Source organism: Calonectris borealis, chromosome 2 (genome assembly GCF_964195595.1).
Source record: "Calonectris borealis chromosome 2, bCalBor7.hap1.2, whole genome shotgun sequence".
NCBI classification, from domain to species: domain Eukaryota; kingdom Metazoa; phylum Chordata; class Aves; order Procellariiformes; family Procellariidae; genus Calonectris; species Calonectris borealis.
The window spans coordinates 169,533,939-169,549,727 of NC_134313.1; positions in this window are offsets into that span (position 1 = coordinate 169,533,939).

The following is a 15,789-nucleotide window of genomic DNA, read 5'->3' on the forward strand; positions in this document are numbered from 1 at the left end:
GATCAGCATCTGTGACAACAGAAAAATAGAGAGCTGGAGTCTTGATGGAACAGCAATAAAATAAGCTGGGCTTTTGTATGAAAATGTCATTTGAGCATCCCTAGGGTATATGAAGCATAAACAACCAAGGAGGTTCCAGCAATGCATGAGTAGAAAGAACCTCATCTAATTCACTGCACTGCACTGACTCAGGTTATTCATACTTTCCTTGATATCTCCCTAAAAAGTTTCCAGTAATTTCCCCAGAAGGAAATCCATAACATCTTTAAATATTTTGCACTACAGCTTACCTATATCTCAGTATTCAATACCAAAGGTTTCTTTTACTGTAAGAAAGCCAATGACTTTTTTTCCTTTACCCAGTGGCCTCAGAGAACAGTTGATTCCTGAAACTTTTATAACTCCTTTACTATATCTCAGAAAATCACTATATTCCTGTCCTTATTTATTTACCATTTGAACCTTTTTTTTCCCCTAAGATAGCAGCAGATATGCTTCTTTGTGTGACTTTCTCAAGAGATCCTAGGTTCAAGATCCATTGTGTGTTATACACGTGTTTATTTAATAACAGACACCGGTGGAACACTTTAGGTATCTAAAAATCAATGTCTAGTGCCATCTGAGGCACTTTTAGATACACAAGACACCTTGCACAGGGCTGATAGATGTGACAGAAGACCAGTGGGAAACCCATGATCATCTGACTTTGAAACTGGAGACCTAGTGGAATAACTTTAGTCATCTAAAATGTAATGAGATTTCTGAGACTAGATAGATGAGTCATTCCTGAGAGGATGAAGCAATTTTTCTAGCCTGTGTTTTGCAGACGGAGAGGAAAGGCCAGCGAAATGCCATATCCAGCATAAAAAATGAATTTTCTGGTAAAGTCAGGTGTCAAATGTAGAGCACTGGAGTCTCTCAGTTGTGGTTTGGCCAAGGTTTTGAAGCTGAATTGTACACCCCAAGCACAAAAAGTTGTACTCAAGTCATTGGCAATAGGTTCTCATTCCTAGTCAGAAAAAAGGTCCTGTTCAATCCAGTTTTGTAAGTGTCTTATGTCTCACCGTGATTTCCCTCTGTTAGTTATGCAGGGATCAGAGTCAGAGAAAGGCATCTTGAGATAAAACCATGAATCTCTATCCGAAATCTAAGATACTGTGACAGGTATCTAATTTTACCTTGAATATCATGGTGAGTGGTCTGAATAGGGATTATCACTCACAGCTTGACTAATATGTCCCACATAAATGTTGATTATCTCCTTTATGTACAAGTTCATGTGGTTCTCTACAGTTTTGGGGTTAGCAATTAACCTTCCTCATGATATTCCCTGTAATTAGTATCAAATACAGGCTTAGCCTCAGGAATATCTAGGAAACAGTGTGGCCAGGGTAACTGCAAAGGCATTTGTAGAGGTTTTAATAGGGACCACTGTATAAAACTTTCCTCTGTTGCTGATTTTGGCATGCTGACCTATATTTTCTCAAGTCCTTTATAAAGAAGGGTGTTCTAAATGGTTTACTTGCTGCCTTGTCTCCATTTCCTGACCTCTTTTTTATTAAAAAGCATAGCAAGGAGACAGCTATTAAAAGCTGAATTGATTTGTCTGCCTTGATGAGACTCAGGTCTCACACAAGTTTAGTGAGGTTCTTGCATTAAGGATTAGTTAAGGCATTAATCACCCAGCCAAACATTACCTACAAGCAATGAGATGTTGTGACTTATGTCCTATTTAGCATCTGTGGTTTTAATAGATGTGAGAACCGAAGAGATATGGTGCAATAGAGAAGACAACAAATTGACCTTAAAATGTGCATATTCCAACTGTGGGTTGTCAGTAAAGTCTCAAACTGAGCTGCTCTCCAAAAATGTCTGTTGCTATCATATAAACACACCATTCCTTCTCTTCTTCCATGCATCTTAAATTTGCTCTAGGACAACAGTGCTGACTTCCCAGCTACAGCACAGGGCATCCTACCAGCTGCTGAGAGGGCTTGTGCTTTGCAGTGGAATTGGATATGGGGAGAGTGCTTTCATTTTCATAAATGCTGATGTCTCCACTGCAGATTATAGTCAACAGGGATAGAGTCAGTACAGCTTAAGGAAAACTGCTTTTAAAAAATGAGGTGAAGTCCTGGGTTTCCTGCTAGAAGCCCTATCTGTTTTATGATATTTAGACCTATTAGTGAGGGAATAATTCTAAGATAATATTATTGAGATTAGTATCTCCTCAGAGCTCTGCACTGTACCAAGATTCTAGTTTGAGAGTCACCTCAGGAACTCCTTATGCTAATGACTGATAACCTACCAGCATTCAGTGAAACCATCAAGGAGGTTCAGGATCATGCTGCTCCATTGTCTTCCAGGTAAATCATGGCTTGGATCACCAGTAGACATACAAACAAGTTCTCTTCCTTCTCACTCTTAGGACAACAGATGATTTTCTGGGGGGAGATTGGGACCTTGACAGGTCCAGTGGCTAGAGGGAGGTACTGACACTACCTAACTCTAGGGGTGGCATTCACCTTGCAGATTCAGACATCTGAGTTCAAGTATCTATATGCAATGTGTTCATATGAATGGGGTATCTTAGTTATTGTTATAGTTTATGTAGATCTGGGGCTAATATAATTTGCTGAAACATAAACTCCTAGTGCCATTTCAGGCACCCCAAGTTACCTGAAATTTTTCCTTGGCCCTTGTCATTGGTCCAGTGGGAAGCAGGATACTTGGCCTAGGGGATCTCAAGCAGCAGCACATATCTATGTTGAAGAAGTCGAACTGAGTCTTGGCTTTCTCTTGACTGTGATGGGAGTTAGGACACTCAGTGCACTGATATTCACAGGTAGACACCTAAATGTGGGTGTCTAGATGTGGATCTGGCTCTAAGCACCTATGTTAGGAAGCTAATCTTTCTGAGCCCCCTCTATAATTAATAGAGAACGACTCCCTTGAGAGGGCAATTCAGAACAATGAATTGGATCCTTCCTCTAAATCAACTCTTTGAAAGAACCTGTCTCTCTCCATTGACTACAGGGTAACATTGGGGTATCTAGACTTTAGTGCTGGCCCTAATTTAGATGTCTCACTTTTTTGGCATCACTGCTACAGTAATATATATATCACAAGTGATGCACACGTGCTTAGGAAAATCTCTACCAGCTTCTTTCCCTGGGGAATGGAAAGTTCTGTTGTTATTTTGGTTTCATTCCCACCCACTGCAAGGATGGGGTATAAAACTAAGTACATGTTTGGCTGTAACCTTTGTGCTGTCCAAGACTGATCTAAACCTCATCAATCTCTAAGGCAGATTTGCCCTGACTGGGGTGGCCCTTGAATCAGGCCTGCAAGATCAAAGATAAAAGGGAAGAGAGCCAAAGACAGATTTAGAAATATAATCAGCTAGCCATAGCTACATTCTTAATTAAATTGCTACAGGCCAACAGCTGCTCTTTAGGGAGTCTCTAAACTCTAACACATGCCCCTATATTACAGTAGTAAAACCAAGGAATAATTTTGCTCGACAATAGCTTTCCTGTGTGCGTTGAAATTGCCTAATATACTTTCGTGCCTGAATTTAGTGGTTTGAGGGTAAATATATAACTGTGAGGTTTTCTTTTTTTTTCCTTTTTTTTTTCCCTGGTCCTCCAACCATGATGTCAAAGTAAGGGAAAATATTTTGTAAAAAACCAAATTAACAAACCACAAGAAATCCGTATGGCATTTCCCCTCATCCTCCCCACTGTCTAACTCCTGCAGCTGTGAAATCCAAAGTATACCTTTTCTCCACAAATACAGCCCTCTGCGGACGTCAGTACCACAGACCTTAAACCAAAGCTGATGGCAGAGGCGGAGAAGGCAGCAATGATCTCTTTTAGAAGGAGCTACCTATAAAGAGGTTTGAGTGTCCCATTCATTCAAAGGGTAAGGGACCACAGCAAGGGGAGATCAGGTGAGGGAAGGCCAAGGGAAAGGGTTCAGCATAACCCAGAAGATATCATTCAAGCCTTCTGAAGCGAGGCCCTACTTCCCAGAAAGTAGCTGAACATTGCCTACTGATGGGAAGTAAAGAATAAATATTTTTATTTTCCTTTGCTTCTGCACATGACCTTTGCTTTTTTTGTTTAACTGCCTTTGTCTCAACCCATGAGTTTTCCATTGTTTTTTCTCCCTCTGTCCTGTTGAGAAGGGGGAGTGATAGAGCGGCTTGGTGGGCACCTGGTGGCCAGCCATGGTCAATCCACCACAACTGTGCAAAGTCTGACTCTGTCTTCTTGACAAGATACTCATAGGTACCAGCAGGCTGCTATTTGGTCCGCACAAAGCCCTCTCTTCTCCAGGCTGCACAAACCCAGTTCCTTCAGCCTCTCGTCACAGGACAAGTGCTCCAGCTCCCAACCATCTTGGTGGCCCTCCACTGAACTTGCTTCAGTTTGTCAATGTTTTTGCTGTAACTGGGGCCCAAACCTGGGTGCAGTATTCTAGATGTGGTCTAAATTTTGATCCAAAACAACAGCCAATCATCACTCCTTCTTTCACTTGATAGATACATGTCCCACACACTACATTTTTTCCCAGAAAATACAAGAAAACCTAGGCCTGAGATTTGCATTACGTGACTTTAGATGCCTGAGATATAGATGTCCAGTTAAAAAGCCTTTCTTCCTTTACTTTTCTTTGCTACAGGTCCGTGCTTCCCAGCCTCCTGAGCTGTATCTGGATATCTCTTAGGATAAGACGAATCAGGTTTAGGCAGATCACTTTTACAAAGTTACTAAATACAAACCTCACTCACAGTATCCCAACCATCTATAAATACTTGGGAACAAGCACTTCAGTGCATTGCTGCAACAAACTTTCTAGCCTCCTTTAGAAGTTATGAAAATGTCTGCAGGTAATTCCATCCTGCAATCCTATGGCAAACTGAAAAGTCTGGGAACTTGCACATAAATACACCCATAAGCCAATTGCATGCCACCTTTAAATGGACTCTCAAATAAGCACTCAAATTCATGCCTGTCAACCTCTTTCCCTTCCATGCTTTCCCACTCAACGCCTTCTGTCAAAAGCAGAAAAGCTCAATGAAGAAAGGAGGTGAACTCCACCAAAGCAGCACACAGTACATTTGAATTCTCCTTTATGAAACAGCTGGTTATTTCATTTAGAGTTAAATAATAGAGGATTTGTACATCTCCCAGTCTCTCTCACATCTCTGAATGACTTCCTTCCTATTGACAAATTTTCCTTTTTGCAGATCGTACTGAAAATCTATATTCATGTGATGTATATGTGTGTGCATGTAAAATAATTTTAGGCTATGGCTAGTGTTTAAAAAAAGCAGAGTAAAATAGGAAAGTTATTTCTGGAGAGAAGCCAAAAGAGACTGAGAAAGTACTGGCATGCTCAGATACAGAGGTTTTTCAGAGGTGAGCTCCGGGTGGCCAAGGGCTGTGGCAAGGTCTCAGCAGCTAAGAGAGGTTCAGCAACCCAGGTCAGTGGCCAGTTCAGCCGTGTTGCTCTGCCTAGCTCGTGCGGTCACAGAGCCGAGAGAAGCAATGACAATGTGGTGCAAGGGCAGCGGGATGGAGTCCCGTAGCCCTGCTGCCTCCACCATCTCAAGTCATAGCAGGGACGTGGCCAGGTGGGCAGCACCACCGAAAATAGAGGGGAAAGCAATCTAAGACGTCAGCATGAGCTAGTTGTAAATGACTTTTGGCTGCTACCTGTGGCTTTCTGTAACAGAGATCTGCACCAGCTGCCAAACCCACCTGGTTTTTTTGGGGAAAAATATGCCCACATTAAGGTCTTAAATAGCTGCAGATGGTCAATGGAGCCCTAGTGTCTGCAGTGTCAACACCTACAGCTGAGTTAGTCTCCCTTCTCCCTCCTTACAGACAGCAGAGGGGAATAGGGATTTTAGGGAATAATTCATCTGACTTACCTTCAACACAAAATGTAGGACGAGAAGAACCACAGTCCAGTTTATTAAACATATTGAACACATCTCTGATGACAATAAAAAGAATTCAGAGTATCTAGCTCAGGTAGAAATGTTGACTCTTAGTCACATAAATCCCATAGCAAATACTTCATGGCAGCTATTATATACCGCTGTCCTACAGGAGTCTGTCCAAGGACATTTATTCTGTGCTTTGCCATCCTGTAGCAGATGTGAGAAATGAAATCTGCAGAGCATTAGAGGATATTATTCTCAGAAATTGCCACCTTTGTGTGAGCGAAGATTCATTCCCGTGTATATGGCAGGAAGAGCAGTACCTCAGCAAGTCCTCATTACATCCCCGTGGTTCAGCCAATTGTTTGCAAGGTGCTGATTACAATCACTGTCCACATCTTTCATTGTATAGAGGAAGATAATCAGGAATCATAGAAAAATTATCAAGCCCTGTAAATCAACCCACATCCTACAGAAGCTCAGAGATGAGCACACCTGAAAAGACCATGGCAAGGGAGGACAGGAATACAAACTGGCTTTCAGCAACACACAGTTGTGCCAGTTTCCCTCAGACTTTCGTCAATATGTACTTTCTTTCTTCAAGAAAGCCAGTAAAAAATCACCAGTTTCAATAGTACCAATTTACACTCGTAACTAAGTCAATAATTGCGTATATTTGGGTTTTTATTTATATCAGTGAGATGAAACCTTCAGAAGGCTTCATAGGTAGGAAGGGACTCTTATGGCAACTGATTCCTGAGCCCACTCCAGATAACTACTCAATTCATGTTAAATTCAAACGAGACTGTAATACAAGCCCTCCCTCTGTCCACATGCAGAAGTCAAAAAATATCCCTCTTGACCAAATTCCTGTGTCAAATTCAGGATCCCTACAACCTCAAATCAAGAGCCTTAAAAAGAAAATGTACCATGAGAAGGAAATAGGAGGAAGCCTGGATATTGGCAATGTCAGAAGTCCCTGTAGGGGGGGGAAATAAAAGAAAGAAAGGAAAACAGTGGGAAATTGGCTCCTGAGCTGAACCACTGTCAGTTCAGTAGCAGGAATTTCCACTTTTGTCCCTGTATTTGGATCAGACTTAAGCACAAGAAATAGCCTTGCCTTGGACTGCCTTTCATTTAACGGAGATAAAAACTTCTACTTTCCATCCTTCAGTGACAAACTATGGCACAGGCAGACTCAGTGTCATGCCCAAGGCAAGATGCTCTCTGTGCTCCACAGACCCCTCAGGTATCTTCTCCCTTGATGCATGAGGATGCCCCAGTGTCAAGTCCCATACTGGAGCTCAACCTTTGTGAAGGGCTCTTGGGAGATGGTGCCCACCAGCAGAAAAGTGGCTTCTTTGAAGCCCTTGAGCTCCACCAGACCAGTCAGCTGCACCTACTGCTTGGAAACGGTGGAGACAGAGAGAGGGCCACAAGGGTATAGAAGTCTGGCTGTGGGAAAGGTGAGAGATGAGCCTGCCATGTGTGTTTGGGTACTGTGGACGTGACTGGCAAGCCTGTACAATTATTTGGCAAGCCAGGAGTAAAGTCTTGTCTGTAGGAGCTAAACCATAAATTTGTGTATGTGTTTATGCCGCTGGAGCCCTGCACAGTGGGGTCTTTCAGAGGTTTTTGCGGTTGGGGAATATTTCCTGGGTAAAAAGAAGGCCAGAGGTAAGACTGGGATTGGAAAGAGTCCCTCCAAGTCTGAAACATTTGCCCATCCTTGGGGAAAATTTGTGCTTGTCTTTCTGGTCATATCCCCATATCTTTCTTTTCTTTTTCTTTTCTTTTTCTTTTCTTTCTTTTCTTTTCTTTTCTTTTCTTTTCTTTTCTTTTCTTTTCTTTTCTTTTCTTTTCTTTTCTTTTCTTTTCTTTTCTTTTCTTTTCTTTTCTTTTCTTTTCTTTTCTTTTCTTCTTTTCTTTTCTTTTCTTTTCTTTTCTTTTCTTTTCTTTTCTTTTCTTTTCTTTTCTTTTCTTTTCTTTTCTTTTCTTTTCTTTTCTTTTCTTTTTTCTTTTCTTTTCTTTTCTCTTTTCTTTTCTTTTCTTTTCTTTTCTTTTCTTTTCTTTTCTTTTCTTTTCTCTTTTCTTTTCTTTTCTTTTCTTTTCTTTTCTTTTCTTTTCTTTTTTCTTTTCTTTATTTTTATCCTTTTTGTGTGTTTGTTTCTTTTTCTCCTGGAGGGGTTGTGAGAGAGGTCACCCCCTGGGGAGAGGAGGGAGGCAGGGAGGGAGGGAGGGAGAAGAAAGGTCTGTCTTTTGTTTATGCAACATCCAGGGAGGCTGGGGACAGGCTGAGCATCTTGCCCTGTTGCAAAAAAAAAACTAGCCAAAATGGAGCCAACATATCTTTAATGGTGGCACTGGGGGGGGGGGGGGGGGGTGGGGGAGCATTTTTGGGTGTCTTCAGGAACTGTTGTCTTTGGCTGTGCTGCCATGTCTCTAGACGCTTCCTGTCTTTCTGAGGTTTCGTTAGTTTATAGAGTATCTATGTTGGACTTGAGGTTCACCCGGGAAATTGGTTCTTGCTGTAGTCAGCAAAAGTGAAGGGAATGGAGAAAAAGACAGTCTCAGGTTCCCTGCCCAGCAACCCACCTCCCCATGAAGGCTCCAGAGCACTGTTTCCCCAGAGCAGTTTCTGGAACAGGCGAGTTATTTCTACAGCTTTGTTTTAAATAATTTTCCAACCTTAAACACGCAGGCATGCCAGAGACCCTTTTTCCACCGCACACCTCCACTTTGGCAAGAGGGAAATCTGAAATTTCCCTTTTACATTTCATCCTTCATTGTAGCTCAGCTAGTGCAGGACCAGATCAACTGTCTGTGAAATGGGAAAGGAGACCTGAGAGGGGGGTTATGCTTTGCTAAACACCATGGCTGGGCTGCATGCTTCCTATGACCTGATCTGCCACACTGTGTTTCAGACATCTCGTCTTGCTCAGGATGTATCTCGAGCATCACATACTTGCACTAGCTCTACCGTCTCTCACCAGCCTTACCCTGATTATGCCACACATTAACAGGCTGTCACTCCTGCCTGTATAAATGCAAAGGGAGAGACAGACCACTATACTACGACTATCCAGACTCAGGTACCAACACAGAAGTACACAGACATACCTGTCACACCCCCTCCCTTCCCAAATATATTTTCACCCCTGGATGGGAACCAGACACACAGACAGGCACGTTTTGACACAGACACATGCAAAATTGGTTCCAAAGCTGTATGTAGTCATATAGATGTGAGCATCTAACTCAGATAAATACAAGATGTATGGGTACTGGTATCCATAACAGATGTTTCTACATCATCTCATCTTATTGATAATGACTAAGGAGGGATTCTCTACAAAAGAGAAGGATATGTTCATTGAAGAGAAATGTTTGATGCTAATGCCTGAGCTGTGATTAGAAACTGATCCCCCAAAACTGCCCATCAAGGAATCCCGTTCCCTTTTCATCCATCGCAGGAAGGCAGGCAGTAAATGCAGTCAGCAAATGAAGTCCTCAATAAATTAACATGAGAAAGGTCTGCCATGGGGTGACAAGGTATCTGATACAATCCCTCCCTCCCCACAGGGGGATGGCAGCAATATCATCTTCAGTTTCTTGTGACATTATTCCTGAGAGCAAAGCATCCTCTGATTTGATTCCGTTCTTTATCCTGCACCTTTTCCCTGTGGATTTTATGAGCAGGAGCAGCTCATTAGATCTCTGAAGTGATCTTAGTCAAAGCTGCTCTACACAAAACCATACGGCTCAAATAATTTTGGTGTGTTCCCCTAAATTGTGGTTATATTTTCATCCTGAAAGAACTTTATTTAGCTTTCTAGGTGGTTGCTGTATTTTAAGCTCTGTCCAGGAGCAGCAGGAAATTGCCAACACAGGCTAGGGCACACACTTTGCCACCCACAAATCCATATGCCATGAACCAAGTCTAACCTTGAAACTTCTTATAACAGTATTTTTGATTTCTGCTAGAAATATAAACCAGTCCCCTGTGGCACATATTTTCAGTCATCTTTCAGTCATTTCAAATCTTTGCTTTTATGGCAAACTTGGCATTGGAGCAGACTTTGGCATCTTGATGTTATTTCTGTATTGTTTATTAATGTTTATCTGATTGCATTTTTTGCCGTGTTTGTGTACATAAAAACAAGGTCTGAACAGTGGTCAGTATTTCTTACATATTTACCCTGGCTCTGAAACAGACTCCAGCTTTGACCTTGGAAAGAATCACTTTAATCCATCACCCCTGTTCTAAATAGCAGCAATGGGAAGTTGGCTCCTGTATGTATGTGTCAGTGCCCTATAGCAGATGCTCCTAGGCTCCCAACCCCATTTATCATAAGCACGATATAGTTAGCTACGGACAAAGAGTCTCTTTTAACAGAAAGAGTCCATTTCTTTAGGATGAGAAGAACTTCACCATGGTCTCAGGTGTCCAATGACTCCCTGAGCAGTCACAGCACCCTTCTAAACTCTGCAGCTGGGAGGCCAATTATTCTCCTCCCAGAAAAAGCCCCCCTCAGTTGATGAAACAGGGCCAGGCTAGGCCATGAATTCATAATACGGGTGTCACACTAGTGTCAGCATTTATTAATACTGGTCTTATCTGGTATCACATGCACTTAAGACTGCAGTGCTGCAGAGGTATCATTACATGCACATGGCTGCTCTACCCATGCACTCACTGCCATCTTCATTGACATTGCTGTGAATAAGCTCCTGTTATTTGCATTTGTAAAGGGAGCTAAAAGCATCTAGACGTGATGCCAGGTACATCATCCCCTCTGTGAACATGGCCAAAGATCTTGCTGTTTCCTAAATTCACTAGCTTGATACTTAAGCTAGATTTCATTCATGTCTGAAACGTTGCATCTCTCAGTTAAAGCAGGCTTATAGCAGGGGATCTTTGATTAGGCAGCTTCAGCACTGTGCACAGACTATACCAATAAAGAATAAGCAGCCTTGTCTGTGTAATTATCCTCACAGCTTCTGCTGGCAGAGCCGCACCAGACAACACTCACACCTTTTCATGCTACCGAACAGCATATATAAAGGGAGAAATGTAAAGCATAAACACAGTTCACTGCATTGACTCATGGTTTGAATCAGTTCCCTTCAGCCCAGTGGTCATGCTCATGCTGGAAGGTAAAATTCTCCATTATATCACCTGCAGCAAGCGTGGAAACCGATCCCACTGCTCTCTGCAGGGTACTCAGAGACAACAGGCTCTGGTCCCTAAGGGACAGCATCCCCTAAGGGATGGCATCAGAGAGCTTTGGAGCTGGGCATTTGTCCTCTGGGAATGTCTCTAAACAGGGACTTTGAGCGTGTAGTTGGAGACGATGCAGTTTCCAGCCTTTTGTGGCAACATTTCTTCGGGTGATGAAATGCTCGCACAGCCGACATGCCCACTCTTCGCTGCTGAGCGGGACGTGACGATGTGAGTCAGCTGTATTGTCAATGCAGGAGAGGTGCAAAGAAAAGTGTCAGAAAGGAAAACTCCAGCTTATGAGGGTGTTGATAACTTTTCCCAGACTAGAATTCATCCCCATTCTCCAAAACTGAAATGTGAAATTACTCTGCCACTTTTCATTTACAGTTTGGCCCCAAAAAGTCATGGAAATTTGGGCTTTACTTTGAAGAATTTTCCTCTGTCATTTTTCATCCAGCTCCTGCACACTTTAGTGTTGCTTAAAATGGTATTTTTTTGTCTGTTGCTCACTTTTCTGTTTGATGGTAGCATGCATCACTGGCCAAACATCATAAATATGCGTTTTGATGAAAACAATACTTTTGAAAGAAACTAGACTGTAAATGACACAGTGAAGCAATTGTCTTTTTGTTCTGTTTTGGTCTCGAGTCAAGCACAGCATGATCCCAGTCAATGCCTGTAATCCTTGGCAAGAACAATGATTATTAGGGATTTATAAATTAATAGCAATTAATGATGAGTAGTAGTTACTAATAGTGCCTCTGTTCATTCTGGGCTTTGCTCATCATGCCTGTGATACTGGAATGCATTAATGAAATATTTTGCATTTACTAACTGTCTCCCACATGCATGCATCAGCCTTTGCTTTCCTCTTTCTTTTTTTCAAAATGTATGAGACTCCATTTTTTGGACAGTAAAAGACGGTCCCTCCTGGAACATCTGGGGGGAATTTTGCATTGCTGAACCAGAGAAAAGAAATTAATCTTCTAAGAGGACTTGATGGAGGCAGAGATCTCTCCAGTCCACTGCCACGGTGTTTCTGCTACCTCTTGTCCTTCCACTCCAAACTGCTGCCTTTGGTGTCTGTGTTGGCATGTGTGTCCCAAATGACACGATTTGAAGAAATTTTTGGGGACCTCCATAGTCCAGCACTCTGATTCCTTCAGTAACTCAGGGACATGTAGACACGTTTGCCTGGAGATGGTTTATTAATACAGCATTATTACTGCTGATGCTTCAGAAATACCCACAAGCGATGGGTAGAATCCAATCCCATTGGGTTGTGCCGACACTACTCAGTTTATCCCAAGATCCACTTCTATGCAAAGAATTACATTACCATTGTAAAATTTGCCTCTTAAAATTGGGTACATGTGCACACACACCCCCCAAGGTCCACTCTCCACTCTGCAGCAAATGCCACACCAGATCTGACCCCACTATATTAAACAAGCGTGTACTCTATCCCCAAGGCCAAAACCCAGCAGAACATCTTAGGAACCTCCAGGAGGTTTGGGGTTTTATTTTTGGTAGGAATATAGATATTATATATCTGGGACCTTGGAGAGATCTTCATAAAATTTACTCAAGGTCTGAATCCGGGCAGAAGTTTGTTTTGGATTGTTCTGCTATGGAGACAATAAATTAACTGTACAGACTAAACCTGGATTTTGGCTTCTAAATGTAGTACTTGGAAGTCCTCTTTCTCAGCCCATTTCCACTCATCACATTACAGTGCAGGAGATGTATGTCAGAACGAACACTCATCCCAAGCAGCTTCAGACACGAACTGAAGCTTCAGGCGTTCAGCTCAGCAAAGGAACAACGTTCTGGGCAAGAACAAAACAAAAATAAAATGTGGTGAACACATACCATGTTTTCAAGGACCTGTCCTTTCAGATTGAGGTAGCCAGAGTGAAAACCCAATCAAACGTGGGCATCTAGAGAAGAGCCGTCCACCCAAGCTTTCCTCACTGGTAGCTGAGATATGGATAATGTGTTCAGTGGAGTTCTGAGCACGAGGTATTTTATTCTACTGCTGATATCTAAAATAGAAGAGCTGAACCATGACACAGGACTGAATATTTGTCCTTGCTGACTATGGTGGGTGCTCCAATCTACATGTCCATACTGTAGGTGTCTGAGTTACGTGAGGACATTTCTGTCTCCTTTGCACACTGGTGCTGTAACTGTCTGTGGGGATTTAGCATCCAAAGCTATTTATGTGCTGTAGAAACATACCCATGCATAATTCCTTAGGAAAAGAGAGTGAACTGACCCCCTAGTATTAAAATCAGCAGTGACATTTCAGGCTTGGGTACCCTGTACGAATAAATAAATCCCACTAACTAACAGCACAGAGACATGAGATGGTCTGAGGCAATCGAAAAGATAACTATATCGTTTTCTGCACACCATAAACACATCAAAAACATTTTCCTTCAAGAAATACTTGATTCTCAAAGATAGGCTTTGCATGGACTTACTCTGTAACTGTTTATGATTTCTTGAAACATCCTGGCACATTCCAAATAGTTCTGTTCCCATTATTTACCAACTCTCAGCATTCACAAATGGCAGTGGGGAGGAATTAGTCATGGGTTCAGCACCTGCTGGAAGGTTTTTTTTCTGCAGTTGTGTTGACTGGGATAAAGGTGGGGTTTTTTTCTTCTTTTTTTAAAGGTCTCTTTGGTGAGTGATATGCTAAAACACAGGCAGTCTGGCAGGAGGAAGACATGACTAAGCATCATCAGACAGTATATGCTCCTCAAAACTAAAATGATCAGCAGAAACATCACTCTCTAAGCTTTCAGGTTGCTCAGTTCAGATGAAGTGGAACCTCTTCTGTACCACAGCTGTGATTTTTCACACTCTGGTGGGAGTGGGGATGGATTTAGGATATGTCTGCCTAGATCAGGACAGCAATCCGCAAGGCTGTTTTGTTTCCTTCAGTCAGAAAAGCACTGCCTGACAGACTTATGTCCTCTTCTTCTGGCCCTAAAGCACACCTTTTTCACTTTTTCTATGATGGGAATCTTTTTTGCTCCTGCCTGGTGCTCCAGCGATATCTGACCTGCCACCATTAAGACACAGTTTGGTCCGTTCTATGGACAAGTGCATCCTCATGAAGCTAGAAGGTTTGAAATGCAGGACAAATGCGAAGAGGTACGTCACATATGCCAAAGGTGCCTTCCGAAATGGCAGTGGCCAAAGGATTTTCAAGTAGTGTCTCTGTTTTTATGTATTTCTGCATGTAAGTTTGTCTGTGAGTGCACGTGGAAGCGGCTCACCGACAAACTGGCATGCACAGGTTTTCATCCAGACCAACCCTGAGCGTGCAACCGTGATACTGTCAATCTGTCTGGTGTGCATGATACAGAGTGTGTGCTGAGTTTCTGCTCTTACACCTGCTTTACAGAAGCTGCAGAAAGATACTACTGATGTTTTATTTCTGACAAGCCAGCATGAAGTTCTTCAGAAGTTTTGAGCTGGTTTGAAGACACGCAGTGAGTTTACACTGGAGAAGTACTTTGTGTTGCACAACCGTGGGTTTTGGGATTGGTTTTTTTTTTGTTTTTTTTTTTTTAAATCTGTTACAAGGCTCCCGTAAGCCTAGTATCATCAAACTAGAAACTTCATTCCAGAAATGTCAAGCCACATGTTAAGATATTCTGTGCGAGTCTGTGTTATCTATGTGTTTGTGTGTTTATTCCTATGCACCCATTGATTCTTCCTGGTGGGAACAGAAGCACAGCTTCAAATGCTAGTGCTGTCCCAAATGACACACAGTTGCTTCAATTCAGTATAGGTCTACCTACACACATATATATTTTTCTTTCTTCATTTCTCCTGTCTTTTATCTTTGGCATGCATCATAACTCTCCTGTGGCACTTTTATTACAGGAAAGTGAAGGAATTCACAGAACAGCTAGTTCAGAAACACAGGCACTTTTGGATTTATAAATGAAAACATTCATTTTGCTGTTTTGCTGGGCTTTTGACATATTTCAACAACTTCACCAGATAAATGGGAGAAGAAGGATAGATGGGTGCAGGCTACATAAGAAACTTTAGGGAATCCAAATAATTTTCTATGTTAAATACAACTAGGAAAAAATAACTATGCTCTATCACAAGGCATTTGGTGAATTCATAGCTCACATTGTCTACATTGTGCAGTGTAGTTACATCTCTGCATAAACACTCACATATGTATTTAAGATGGGTATCATATAAACAGATATTAATTCTACCAGTAAACATGAATTCACAGATATTTTCCCATCATTACTCCTCCAAAAACACTGCTGCTACAATCAGATAAAGAAACCTATTTTACCTGGGGGGGGCTTTATCTTGGTGGGCAAGGAAGGGGTGAAGTAACATGTAGGCAAGGTCTATGAAGTGACAGTCTCTGTCTGTGAGCAAATAGATCAAGCTTACGAGTTGAATAGGATGAATCTCATGCATAAAAACTCAAAACAGGACTTGCAGAAGTTATGCATATTTCTGAGCAAAATGGGGCAATAACGTAGAGCACTGCAAATGGCAAGACATATCACTGTTTAGGCCACTGAGTTGAGTTCAAAAAGCTTATTCCTGAAGCAGTTGT